Below are 15,000 nucleotides of genomic sequence, written 5' to 3'. Positions count from 1 at the left end.
TCAGTCAGAACATGCTATATCATGTTTAGGTGGAAACTAGCGAGCTAACTTCCTGTTAACTTCTAACTCTGTTAAATTTAATAAATTCTTTTTTTATGGATGCCTGGATGTTAAACTTAGTTGTTACACCTGGTAAATCAGCCAGACTGATCATTTGATTAAAGATGAAAGAATTTAGACAGTTTTAACTCTCAGTGATGCTGCAGCGTTCGTTTGCCTTTGTGACCTGAAGAAGACAGAGTTTAGGACCCAGATTACTCCGCAAAGCTCCTGACTATGGCAGCCGTAATGCTCCGACAATCCATCAAGCGGTGCAGCTTCATAGCTTACCCAAGTCGTACCAAATCATTTTGTGACAGATTTTTGAGGGCCGTGTAGCACATAAAATCTGTTCAAGGTCAGTAAGCACAACCAGAATTCATACATAAGACGCACTGTCGATTTTTGAGAAAATTAAAGGATTTTAAGTGAGCCTTATAGTGTGGAAAATACATTATACAGAAGAAAAGAATATATCGCCATATATATTGTTACCGCACATGCTTCAAATTATACCGCAATATGGATTTTAGGCCATATAGCCCAGCCCTACATAGAAGTAATTTTCCTTTATATGTCTACTGTCTTTAGCTTATTAATACAATAAAGATAAAGTTAAAGAGGTAATACCTTTAAAAGTAAGGGGGGAAAAACTCAAGGTTGCATTCAAAGGTGGACTGTGGGGTATTTCATTTAAAAAAATTATATGAATGAATGAATGAATGAATGAATGAATCAATCAATCAATCAATCAATCAATACTTTACAATTTATATTGCACATTTAAAGACCAGAGGTACACCAAAGTGCTTCTCAAGAGTAAAATATGAAATAAAATTTATTACATATGGGTACGATAGCTGAGTATAAATACACTTCCCAGAAAAAAGTGCTAATTAACCCGGCAGTACTATGTTAAAAGAAATATTTCACTCCTGTTGTAAAAAACCCTGTAACACAGTAGGTTAAAACTACATACAGATGCAATAAAAGTACAGTGTATCAATTGTATTTTAAAAGATTGAATAGATTCCGATGTGCAAATATCAGCTGGAAGACTGTTCCAGAGGTTAGGTGCAGCAATGTCAAAGGCATGATCACCTCTGGTTTTCAGCCAGGACCTAGGTTGCACCAAGAGCATTTGACTCGATGATAGAATTGCTCTCCTAGGTGTATACAGGCGGAGAAGTTCAGTTAAATAGCAAGGCGCAATATTATTTATCATTTTGAAGCAATAAAATCTTAAAAACAATCCAATATTTAGTGGGCAGCCAATGTAGGTCAGCAAGGTTTGGGGTAATAGAATCAAACCTAGTACCAGTTAAAAGGCGTGCCACTGCATTTTGGAAAAGTTGTAGTTTTTGAAGAAGGGCAGATTGGAGGCCCAGGTAAAGGGAGTTGCAATAGTCTAATCTTGAAGTAACAAAGGTATGGATAAGTTTTGCAAGATTTGTCGTAGTTGGTAAAAGCTAGACTGTACTAAAGAGGACACTTGTTTATCAAGTTTAAAGGAACTGTCCATAAGAACACCTAAGTTACGTACTGTATCAGAGAGAGGTAGCAAAGGGCCCAAATATATCGGCTAATTCTCCCCGAGGGATGTGGCTATCAAAGACAATTATTTCTGTTATCTTTTTATTTAGAAAAAGGGAGTTACTCTATAACCAGCCTTTGACCTCCCTCATACAATCAAGAAAGCAGCGTAGTGAAGATGGAGTATCGTCAGTCAGATAAAAATAGATTTGAATATCATCAGCATAAAAATGAAAAGAAATGTTATATTTGTCAAATATAGAGCCCACGGTTGGAATGTACAATGAGACCAACATAGGGCCCAGAACAGACGCCTGGGGCACACCACAATGAAAAGGGGTAACAGAAGAAGAGTAGCTCCTCATCGCAACAGAAAAGGAACTATCCAAAAGATACAATTTAAACCATTCAAGCGCGCTTCCTTTAATGCCTACTAAACATTCTAGTCTTGTTAGCAGAATGCTGTGGTCCACCACATCAAAGGCTGAAGACAAATTCAGTAAAACCAAGAACACAGGGCTCCCTAAATCCGCAATTAAAAGGTCATTTAAACTCTGCGCAAAGCCGTTTCAGTACTATGACGTGGTTTAAACTAGAGATGGCACGATACCACTTTTTTATGTCCGATACCGATACCGATATCATAAATTTGGATATCTGCCGATACCGATATGAATCCGATAGTGTTTTTTAATCAATAAAACTGTTTTCTTAATATATTGCTGCATTTTGTGTAAGTTCAAACTCAAGTTTAAATAAACAACAACACTAAAGCTATTCTGTTACACCTGTATGTAAAGAATACACTGCACCCAAAATATTTCATAGTTCAGCAACACTGATCAATCTAATAAACTTAAACCTACTCCATCCTCCCTATTCTGATATTTTAAAGAGTACTTAGCAGAAATATTAAGCAACCTAACTAATAGGGTTGCAAACTCCCAGCAAAAAAAAAATAGGGAAACACCCCCCACCCTCCACCTCATGATGCTTAATCGACGTAATCAACTTTAATTTGATGCAGTGTGAAAAAAAATGCACAGAAATGAATTATTTTTAAAGAATAATTATATAGATTCAACATCTTTCTTCAACAGAATTGCAGACTGCATAGATGGTACCTTCCCAAAGGAAAAAGTAGTATAGCTTACTAGGGTATATTAGACTTAACAGTTACCCCCGCGACCCGGCCTCGGATAAAGCGGATGAAGATGGCTGGATGGATGGATGATATTAAAATATTAAAATTTTGTGCGTAATATTCGGATAATTATTTATTAAAAGCTAGACATTTTAAATGAGAATAAGAAAGAAAAGTATGTCTTTGTGCCCCCTTTTCACTGTTCATGCCCGATCGGCCCCCCTGGCTACACTTTGCTAGATCTGCCCCTGCACAGTTACCAGCCGTCAGCTGCGTAGAAAAAGATCCTGGTGTAGAAAGTTATATTAAATAAATTCTAACAAAAGATTATCAAGCTTAAACGTGCTGCTGTTGTTCAGCCGCTGGTTTCCCCTTTCTGGCGCGAAGTGGGCCAAAAACAAACAAGAGAGACGAACTTGCGACAGAAAAGCCGATCAGCTGATCATTAAGCAGTTTCACGATTGAAGTAGGAGCAGGAGAGAGAGGGAGAGATAGAGGCAGTCTCCATAAATCGGTTGGAGACTGCCAACGTGGGAATGCTTTACAAACATTCAGAGATGAACTTACACACTTGCTTTACTTCTCTCTGGGATCACTTCCTCAGAGATGAAATGCAGGTTTGGTAGCGAGGCTACAAATACACACAGCCGCTCTATCACGTGAGCACACTGCTCCAACGTGCTACGGTTATGAGCCGAGTTACCCCATGTCGCAAGTTTTGTGAGGTGCTTTTTTGATATTTAATGGATCGGATTACATTTTTTATTTCTCTCCGATATCCGATCCAGTAATTTACGTCAGTATTGGACCGATACCGATACGTAATATTGGATCGGTCCATCTCTAGTTTAAACCCAGACTAAAATCTGTTCTATTTCGATTAGCATCTAAAAAGCCTGGTAATTGCTGACGAACTACATGTAATAATAATGGATTGCATTTATATAGCGCTTTTCGAGACCCTCAAAGCGCTTTACAATACCACTATTCAGTCACTCTCACATTCACACACTGGTGGAGGCAAGCTACAGTTGTAGCCACAGCTGCCCTGGGGCAGACTGACAGAAGCGAGGCTGCCATATCGCGCCATGGTAGGTGAAGTGTCTTGCCCAAGGACACAACGACCAGGACTGTCCGAACTGGGGCTCAAACCGGCAACCTTCCGATCACAAGACAAACTGCCAACTCTTGAGCCACAATCGCTCCAATATTCCTGTGCTTAAACTGCTGTTTTAAAAATAAGTGATCCATTTTCCTTTTTTGGATTTGTTTTTTAATAATTTGTTTTGATTGACAAATAAAATTTAAAATACACAAAGACAATCAACTGCGAAACAAAAGCAAGCCTACATGAAACAAATGTGTGCAGATGAGAGTAAGCTGACATTTCCAGACTTTTCTGGTCCCCATGATGACCATGCCCATCCCCCAATAAAGTGTGTGCCTCAGCAGGTGGAGAGAATCTTGTTTGCAAAGGTTACACCTTTCCTGAATTTTGCGGTCCCCACGTTACCCATCAGTTTAGCTCCACCCCTGCAGACACTCATTTCAGCACGTGTAGCGATGTTAGACGGAAAAATCAATTTGTGCAAGGACAGCGATTACTCGATGGAAAGCAGGTAAGTCCACTCAAAACTTTATTACTCCTGTTCTCAATAGATGCATGGACGTTCCAGAAAGCTGTTTATGAGTTAAATTTCTTAACTATACGATTTTTTTCCGTAGGTGGTGTGAGGTTAGCTAGCTAGGCTAGTTAATTAGCTCTGCGGCCTAAGGCTTACTGAGGGATGACGATGGCTCATTGACACTCGTTTGGTTGTCTATTTACTGTGTGCTTAATTTGACCTATTTTACATTGGAACTAACTTTAAAAGCCTAAAGTCTTATTGAGATGATCAGGTATTCAGAGGTGGAGTTGGCGAAATATGGCGTTATTTTTGTGCCACTATTTTGAGCGCACGTCAAAAGATTTTCCAAGTACAAGTGTTGCATTTTGAAGAGAAATTTATTTTGAGCGAAGAAAAGCTAAATTCCAGCAAACAAAATTCGTTGCTGCGTGCAAAAAATGTATTTCAGTGTTTGCTATTATCCATATACACACACAATAACAGCCCCTCTCGCTCAGTTTTTGCATTTGCTCTTGCTAAGATCTCTGTGGACCCGCTCGCAGTGTGTCGCTCGCGCTCTCAACATCTCTGCCCATGTGCGTTCAACTCTTTCTGTACAGCGTTATATTTGTGCCACAGAATGCGTTTAGTCCAAAACTCAAACGAGGCAGTGGAAGAGGAATGCAGAGTGGCAGAGTTAGATATATCACTCTCTTTCGATCACAAAATAAACTTTTAAGATATTTTAAGGCTAGAATGTTGCTGTGTAAACTTCAAATATGTGCTTGATTTAGAGAGACACCACATATTTGCATTGTGTTCTAACGTTTTCGGACATGCCTGTTACCCACCAGCTGACCGCACAGCTGAACTGGCCATCGGCTGATAGTGATTTTTCATTTTTATGTTTGTTTGTTTTTGTAACGGTATTGTCACGGCTGGCGGGGTGAGCCGTGTGGTGTAGGAGAAAAAGGACCCAAAATGCAGGCAGCGGACTGGTGATGAGAGTGATGATTTATTTACAGAAGAGGAGCGACCGAACAGGCAGTGAGAAAAGACAAATGACTGAAAAAACCTAGACTGGAAAAACTAAATGACAAACCTAAGCATGAAACGTGGGCTGAGAATGCAGCGAGCCGTAGTTACACCGAGAAACACAGACGATCCGACGATGAACAGAAGCCTACACACTAGGTAATGAGGAGATGACATGCAGGGGTGGACACAGCTGTTACTAATGGACATGATGAGAGGCAGACCTACAAAGTAAAACCGGAAACACACAGACTGTTTTGCAACAAAAACGCAGGGACCTGAACAGAGCACAGAGGGGAGACACAGCTGGGAGCAATTAGGCTAACGAAACAGGGGAGAGGTAAAACTGAACACACTGACATGAGACATGAACTTTCAGAATAAAACAGGAAACTAACAGACACAGAGAACCAGACAGGACACTGAACTTGACAGGCAGACTCATGAGCTGGGGGTTAGACTCATGGGGCTGTTATTGTGTGTGTGTGTATATGGATAATAGCAAACACTGAAATACATTTTTTGCACGCAGCAACGAATTTTGTTTGCTCGAAATGATTTTCTCTTCAAAATGCAGTACTTGCAAATTGTTTTTACTTGCGCTCAGAATAGTGGCACAAAAATAATGCCATAGCAAAAGTGGATGGAAGCTGTGAATACAAATATTTATTTATTTTTTAACATGGTCAGCATGTTTAACATTCACGTTCAGTTGCAGTGATTCTGTATAGCTTGTCTTCTGAGTAATTCTGATTAGTTCCTGTTTGTTTTGAATCCATATAGTTATCTATTTGTTTAACATCACACTGTGCCTGGAGACCAAGGTCAGGTGCATGAGGCCTAGTAAAACTACATTTGTGTAGAAACATGGAGTCTGCTCAACCCACTGCCATCTCAGCAGTTTTATTGAAACAAAACAGCTGCTTCTGTTCTCTAGTTTGGTAAATGGCCGGCACTGTGGACCTTTTTAGATGATCTGGACCACAGCAGTCTTTAATGGCAGCGTCTTCAGAATTAGTATGCACATATGTAAAATTAGTTAAGTCATCTGTCTGGGCTCAGTTAGAGAGGTAAACAAAACGCACATGCCTGGTGTGTAACATGGACAGAACCATGGGTTTTCCATGCGTGGAACGTGCACGCAGCTACAGATCCTGTTTGGATCCGTGCAAGTCGGCAGAGCAAAGAGCTGCGGCTCTGTAGAAACTGTTTTCTTCTAAGCTGACATGCTTGACGATTTGTGTGGTGCATGCACCTGTGTGGGGAGCCTGCCATGAATATTTAAATATGAGTTAAGGAGAGGGTCACTTGCTGTGGGGGGATAGAACTGTGCACCTACAGGATAACTGCTTACAACAACACAGCTGTGGATTTAGGGAGAGAACATACATGTAAATAGAAACTGTTAAAAAAAACCAGTTTAATCATCTCAGTAAAGTTTATTATTGCTGAGAACTTGTGCTTTTTCAGAAATACAGTATGTATGGCTTTTACAGTGATACCTCTGCATGCATGTATATTTAATGTAATTTTCTCATGTCTAACTGGTACACTATCCAGATTCAAAAAACGTTTGGATCACCTGAGGGATCATCATGAAAAGTGCTCAGAGAAGTACACTAAGTACATCAATGCCCAACAGGTAATGTAAATCTGCTCATGCAACTGTTTTTTTGGATGCATTATATTGTGAGCCAAAGACCACATGACCGGTTAGTGTTCTGAATCAACAGAAAATTCGCTTGATCAGTATGTCGTTATTTTTGTGCTACTATTCTGATCGCATGTAAAAACAATTTGAGTGCACGTAAACATTTTTTGCAAGTACAAGTGTTGCATTTTGAGGAGAAATTTATTGTGAGCAAAGAAAAGCTAAACCAGAGAGAGTAATATTTCAAACTCTGCCACTTTGCGTTCCTCCGCCACTGCCTCATTTGGGTTTTGTTTGCTCGAATTTAGCTTTTCTTCACTCAAAATAAATTTCTCCTCAAAATGCAACACTTGGACTTGCAAGGCTTTTTTTTTTTTTTTTTTAATTTCGTGCGCTCAAATTGGTGGCACAAAAATAACGCCATAGATCAGTTGTAGGTTTAGCTTCATGTTGAGAAAGTGATACAAGCTTATTTTGCACTAGTCTAGTGTAAGTGTAGCTGCAGTTTACATTATTTTATCATTTGTTCTGTTTGGAGCGGTGCTTGCTTGATTTAAAGCTGATCTCAATCCAGAGGCCTGCATTCTGTTTAGTGAGGCTTTAACATGTGTTCATGTGTGAAGAAAATGCTTTTTTTTTTTTTTTATATTTTAATTTTTTTTTATAATTTTTATTTAAAGCTGCGTACAGTTTTGCATGGCCCTCGCCTCTTTCCCATATTTCCATACACAACTGCTAATTTGCTGCCCAGTGCAGGTCATCAGAGCAGTAGCATGTTTTTGCTCCGGTAGAAGGACATGTAGGTTGTGAGTCAAAGTGTGGGTTTTTAACAAAGTGTTGGTCTCCTTCTGGTCTTTCTTTTTTATTATTATTATTATTATTATTAAAGCTCACAAGCATCCATTTCTGTGAATGTTTTAATTTAAAATGGTATGCATTTCCAAATTATGCTTGGTTATGGGATTGCAAAGTTAAAGAGTTAAATCCTCCGCAAATGTGGAGATCAGGGGTCATGTTCACAATTATCCATGGGAGAACCATTACAGTAATTCACATCTGATAGTCTGTAAGCTGTGTTTGACTGTAGATGTCAAACTTGAGTCTAGAAATGGTAGAAGCAACAAATATGATGTTGCACTTAAACTCAACTTGTTAAGTAATGCTAGATTAGGGTCTACTCCCCACTTGGATGGTTGTAATTTATGCCTCCTTGCCTTCATGCTGCTGTACCTTTTTTTTTTTTTTTTTTTTTTTTAAATTTTTTTTAAATTTTTTTTAAATTTTTTTTTTTTTAGGCAGTTTTTCACATTTCAAAAGAAGGCATTAAGTGGCATGGGGTTTCATTCATTTTTAGAAGAAGAAAAGCTTTTCTTCTTCAGCTTTCTTGAAACTTAACTCCAGAGAGGAAGCCCTTGATAGATTATAAGGAACCGTTTGCCACAGTTTGAGTTTCAAACAAGACACACTGCATATTAGTTTTGTGATCACAGACTTCAAGATATTTGACATGGGTCCACCTTTAGTGCCATTTACCATCACTGTTTTTAACTAATGGTTAGCTGGAAAATAACAATGCAGTAGCTTTCAAGAACAAGGGTTGGACAACACTGTGTAAAGTAAATGTCTTAGAAATAAAATTTTTTTTTTACTTGAGTCATTTTTAAACACATTTGATTCAAAAACTTAATTTGTATGGCAGATAAATGAAGTAAGGTTTTGATTGTAAATGTAATTGTTAACAAAAAAGAATTGGTCTTTGGTTTTTGCTGTCTCTAAATGAGAAGATAACGAAAGAATCAAACACTGGATCTAATCAAAACTGTTACAGAGCCTTAATATTGCAAATCAAACAGTAAGACTGTAGCAGACTTTAAGTAGAAAGTACATTTTTAAACTAATGTGAAGTTAGTAAAGGCTTTTTTTTTTCTGAGCTCAAAGTAACCTGTTTTGTTTGTCTCACTGCAGGAAAACAGCTCAGATTCTGACAGCAATGTAATGACAGTTACTGGTGAACCACCTCCTGTGCTAGAAGATCCTGAGGTTCCCCCCCTGGAGAGAACAGACAGCATCTTTGTAAGTTTGCTTCATGATATCATCTATACACCACCAGGATTAGCTTTACTTTTCTTAGATATAATGCTTAGTGCATGAAATACTCAGGAGTGTTAATGCTATATTGATACTTGAACATCCTTGTTTTTGTTGTGCTTTAAAGTTTAACACTTAGAATACAAGGTCAAATAATTGTTGGCCTGGGTTTGAGTTGAAAAGTAACTTACATTTTAGTCATTTCTGTGGACTTCTACAAATGCCATTGTTTAATTTTAAATTGTGAATAAAGACATGTTGAATTTGATTTTCAAAGATTTTTTTTTTTTAATTGCCACTGCTGCACAAACATGAAATTTGGTCCTATTAATTGTTTGTACCTAAACTACTGCAAAAAATTTGAACAATGTGGGGTTTTTATTGTATATTTTCCAGCTGACACAAGACTACCTTGATCAGCTCTCCAGGGTGTCGGATGAATTGGAGATCCTTTCAAGTTGCGTCGAATGGACTGAGGATGAATTTGTCCCACCAAAGGAGCTGATGGAGGAAAGCAGTTCTGAAGGATCTGTTGATGTTCCTGCTCAGCGCCCAATGAAAAAGAAAAGAAAGAAAAGAAAACCTCACAGGACTTCGAAAAGAGCCAAACGGACGATTACTTGCTCAGACAAAGATTCCAGGAGCACAGAGAATGAGAAGGACACCAAAAGAGCCAAACGGACGATTACTTGCTCAGACACAGACTCCAGGAGCACAGAGAATGAGAAGGACACTAAAACAGGTAAGGTGTCTGTCATGAAGCTGCAGAAAAAGGAGGATGGTGGAAGAATTTACAGTAAGAAGCATTATTGTCGTTATTGTCCGATTAGTTGCCATAAAATGGCAAGGCACTTGGTGCGGAAACACAGTTCTGAAACAGCGGTTGCAAAAGCCATAAGCTACCCTTTGAAATCAAAAGAAAGAAAACTGCATTTCGATCTCATCAGAAATAAAGGAGATCGTGCTCATAATAATGAGGTCCTTAAATCAGGAAGTGGTACCCTGATCCCAAGTCAGCAGGCTTCCAAACCAGTGAATGCATCTGACTACATGCACTGTATTCAGTGTCAGGCACTACTCAAAAGGAAAGCATTATGGAGACACATGTCACGATGCAGACTCTCACAAAAGTGCAGTAAACAGAAGCCAGGCAGAAGTAGAATTCAGTCCATCTGTGCCTTCGCACAGCCTGCACCAGAAGGCGTGAGCCATAAAATTTGGGAACTAATAAATGTGATGCATCAGGATGAGATCTCACAAGTTATAAAAGAGGAGAAAACAATCATAAAGCTTGGAGAGCAGCTTTACGCTAAGCATGGCCACGACAAGTCGAAACATGAATACATTAGACAGAAAATGAGAGAGATGGGAAGACTGGTTAGATTTTCAAGAAAAGTGGGTCAACTTCAAAGAATGGAGGACTTTTTTAAACCCTCCAACTTCAATGTGGTTGTGGAAATGGTAAAAAATGTGTGTGGTTTTGATAATGACACCAACACTTACAAAACTCCGTCTTTGGCTCTCAAACTTGGTCATAGCTTGAAAAAGATTGCTGATATTCTGGAGTGTGAGGCACAGATGTCAGAGCATGTTGATGAGCAGTTTCTTGAAAACATAAAGAGGACGAGAAGTCTTCTGGAAAAGAAGTGGGATGCGTGCATTTCATCACTTGCCCTGCAAACTCTGAGTGAAAATAAATGGAACACACCGCAGCTTCTTCCTTTCACAGAAGATGTGAAAAAGATGCACATGTATCTGGATCAGTGCAGAGAAGAATACCAGAACGAAGTGAGAAACAACCCGGACAAGAAAAACTGGTCCAAGCTAGCTAAGATAACTCTGTGTGAGCTCATTCTGTTTAACCGCAGAAGAGAGGGGGAAGTTTCAAGGATGCCATTAAGTGCATTCACACTTAGAGACACGTCAGGAGTTCAGTCAGATGTTGTGACCGGTCTTTCTGAGTTCGAGCAAAAGCTCTGCCTGCACTTTCAACGGATCGAAATTAGAGGCAAGAGAAACCGCAAAGTTCCCATCCTTCTAACTCCAGACATGCTTTCATCCATGGAAATCTTGGTTGCTCATCGCCGGGTCTGTGGTGTGCCAGATGAGAACCCCTTTTTCTTTTCAAGGCCTGAGGCAGAGACTCACCTAAGAGGATCAGATGCCATTAGAGAGATCGCAAGGGCCTGTGGAGCTGAACATCCAGAAACTCTGTCCTCCACAAAGCTAAGAAAACAGGTTGCCACACTCTCCACAGTTTTAAATTTAAGGGACAACGAAATGGATACACTTGCAAATTTTCTTGGACATGACATAAGAGTTCATAGAGAGTATTACAGGCTACCTGAGGGGACTCTGCAGTTGGCCAAGGTCAGCAAAATCCTGATTGCCATGGAACAAGGCCGTCTGTCAGACTACAAAGGCATGAACATGGATCAAATCCAAATAGATCCAAATGGTAAAAACATTAGGCAATACTGGTGATTTATTTCAAAGTAAATTCTTAGTCATTGTCTTTAATGCTTTTTTATGCCTATTTTTCAGAGAAAGTACTTGATTGTCCTGATAGCGAGGTCTCTGACACAGAGGGGGACTCATCTTTTTGTTCACCAGGAGGTGGGTTACAAACACTGCTGTTTTTCACTGCCAACATACTGAAACAATTTGATTCACAAGTTAATGATTCAATTTTACAATTCAATGTCATTCCGTTATATATGAATTTTATAGTTCAAACTTTCCATTTAAAACCAATTTTGATTATGGCACACTTGATAAACACTTAACTCATTCACTGCCAGCCATGAGTCAACGTATGCTTTCAATTGACGTCTATAGACGTCAATGGCAGTGAATGAGTTAATGTCTAAAATTACTAGATTTATGCTTTTGATGAAGCAATTTTGCATTTTCTAAGTAAAGATCATTTCAATATCAATGTTTCAAGTTTAATTAATTTTTTAAACTTTGCCAAGTAACAAAGAATTTTTAATTCCATGTCCAAATTCAGCAATTCATTGCAGCATCTTTTTATTTACAAAGGATCATCAACATCCAAAAGAAACCAACAGCTGACTGGAGAATCTACAGACAAAATACTGACCATTGTTTCTAAATATCCAGGCTATACTTTACACTTTTCCCCCTGTGTGTCCCAGCAGGATCTTCAACACCCCAAGAAAAGCAGAACATGGAGTCAGACAGTTGCAGCTTTGAATCAGGTATCTAACACATGCTAACAGATCACATTAAGAAGGCCTATCATCACCATTCATCTTTCTCCAAATTCAGGCCACTATAGGCTGGGGTAATGGTGCCGGTGTGCTTGGCTTGCCATCCTCGGTTGTGTCTGTCTCGCCATTGTTTTTTACCCTCCCTTTTTCCTTTACCTTCACTTACGTACCTTGGCACTGTTTTGGTTTTTTTTGTTTATTTATTTATTTATTTTATCTTTACTTTTCTAGTTGTTTGTTTATCTAGTGGTTGTGCACTGATTACATATGACAGGCAAACACTTTTAAATCTTCATTCTTACCATTCGTTTCGGTCCGACCACTGCTGGAGTGTGGGCAGCACTAATCTACCACAACTGGATTCGTCCTTCAGCTTCTCCTACCTACCCCTCCCTAATCTCCACAAGAAACTGAAGCGAGAAAGAAGTGTCCGTCACGTCCGTCTCAGGGCCAGAATTACAGACCATGTACATGCTAGCCTGGACACTCCATCCTTTTTTTCCCTCCTCCCTGGTATGCCAGTAATTTGGGCATATTACTGGATAGCTCATTTCAATTTCACAAGTAAGTGTCTGCTGTAGTGAGGTCTAGTTTTCATCAGCGGCGCCTCATTTCTAAGGCTAAGCACTATATTCCTTATAATGACCTGGAAAAACTTATTAATTCGTGACTTCCAGGTTGGACTACTGCAATTCTCTTTAAATTGGCCTTTCCTCCTCCCTTCTCCTTAGATTGCAGACTGTCCAGAATGCATCGCATACCTCGCAGCAGCTAGCTCGGGGTGTGGGGGGGCGCAGAGATTTAGAAAATGTTTAGAGTCCACCCTCATTTCTGCTGCTCCCCCTGCAAATAAATTTGGGTGCTTGGTGTGAGTGAGACTGATACAGAGGAAGGGTTAGATGGAGGCAGATGATTTGCTGCGGAGACCCCTGAAGAGAGTAGCCAAAAGAAAAGAAGTACTTTTCTCTTTCTCTCTCATATCATGTAAAATACTCTTTATTTTATTACCAGGAACCACCAATTCGAATGAAAAAGAGCATACAGTGGAGCCTGAAAAGTGTCCCTCCAAAACTGGTATTTCACAAACTTTATACTACACTTTAAGTGCTTCTCAAAAATGCCTGCTATTTTGTGCTAATAATAGTTTGTTTCTTGTTTGTTTTTGTTTTTTTTATTTTGTAAGTGAAAAATGTAAACAATATCGTCCAGAAATATGTGACAGCCTTTCAGCTCACAGAATCTTTAGATGTCTAAGAATACCTGCATCTTCAAGCAAAATCCAGCATTTAGAGGCTCACACACATTCTGCAAAACCTAATTAACATTTGAATTGTTTGCTCTTTCATCCATTTACTGAGATTGCTCCCACTTGACTCATTAGAACATAGGTGTCAAACTCTGGCCCGCGGGCCAAATTTGGCCCGCAACCTAATTACATTTGGCCCGCAAAGCCATACCAAATTACTATTAGAGCTGGCCTACTGGTATTATACAGCTAATATATATATTGTTTAGTATTAAGCTTTGCTTGTTCCATATTCAGTTTTTCAGCAAAACGTGTTTGAGTCCATAAGAAAAGATTCATTCTTATATCTGGAGGAATAAATATATTTCAATAAATATTAATGTTAGCCCGCAACTTTGTTCCAGTTTTGAATTTTGGCCCACTGTGTATTTGAGTTTGACACCCCTGCATTAGAAGTTCTTGGACAGCCATATTTGATGACTACAGTGGGAAAGTCATCGCCAGTATTTAAAAAAAAAAACAAAAACGAAAAAAGTTATCAACTGTGCTAGATCAGTCTAGCAGTCGGTGTTAACATGTAAAGATTTCTTTGTAAAATTAACTTTATAGATTTCGGTTTCATTTTGTTTACCTTTATGTAACTTGAGATATTAGTAGTGCAGACATAGTCAATGTCTAAGCTGTCTGGAGAGAAGTTTCTTATTCATTCATTTATTTATTTTTAAAAACAGGCTCTTTGGTCACACCATGGATGATGGAGTCAGACAATGATACTCCTGTGAAAGGTATTTTTACAACACATGTGCACCTCAAGAGTTATGGCGATATTGGTTTTTTTTTTGGGGGGGGGGGGGGGGGTTTGGTTTTTAGGTGGACAAAAATATTTAGTGTAGGTTCAACTTTAAAAATGAGAATCAGACAAGAGATTTACCAGCTTTTATTTCCAGTTATTTACATCTGGCTCAGACAATCAACTTAGATGATATTGTTTGTTTAAACTAAAGATTCACCAATATGTTTTTTTGTTGTTTTTTCTCAGGGCCGACATCAATTATTATGCAGTGAACTATTACGTGTTATTTACTTTATTCAATGTTAATTCTTTCTGTTCAATATGTTTGCTTGCATGAAAAATGGGTGGGTTTAAACAAACTTTGATCTTTTAAATTGTTCATCAGGTATAGATGTAAAAACCTGAAATCCTGATAGGAAAATCTGCGGTCTGATATTTATCTTTGAAGTCAAACCCAAAGGAAATCAAACCTCTTTAGGTGACTCAAAAAGAAGAACTAGGCCTAACTGTCCAAATTTTTTGCAGGGGACTGTAAATCTGTTTAATGATTTCATTGTTCCTCCAGCATTTGTATAACACCATACAGCACAGGTGTCAAACTCCAGTCCTCGAGGGCCAGTATCCTGCTTGT

At 38.8% G+C, this 15,000-nt stretch overlaps 1 protein-coding gene and 1 long non-coding RNA gene across 7 annotated transcripts in view; one reads left to right on the top strand and one right to left on the bottom strand.

Moving 5' to 3' along the window:
- The window catches only part of LOC101475565 (semaphorin-6D), a 114,684-nt gene that overhangs the window by 9,057 nt on the left and 90,627 nt on the right, over window positions 1–15,000 (bottom strand). The gene's annotated exons all lie outside the window — the stretch shown is intronic.
- Window positions 12,251–15,000, top strand: part of LOC143414805 (uncharacterized) — a 3,871-nt gene continuing 1,121 nt past the window's right edge. Inside the window, exons 1-3 of the long non-coding RNA XR_013095480.1 lie at window positions 12,251–12,318; window positions 13,342–13,404; window positions 14,308–14,361. This is a non-coding gene — a long non-coding RNA (uncharacterized LOC143414805). The remainder of the gene's footprint in view (window positions 12,319–13,341; window positions 13,405–14,307; window positions 14,362–15,000) is intronic.

The sequence above is a fragment of the Maylandia zebra genome, linkage group LG22, assembly GCF_041146795.1.
Source record: "Maylandia zebra isolate NMK-2024a linkage group LG22, Mzebra_GT3a, whole genome shotgun sequence".
Lineage (NCBI taxonomy): Eukaryota > Metazoa > Chordata > Actinopteri > Cichliformes > Cichlidae > Maylandia > Maylandia zebra.
The sequence above is the reverse complement of the archived record's forward strand: the minus strand, read 5'-3'. Positions and strand labels throughout refer to the sequence as shown.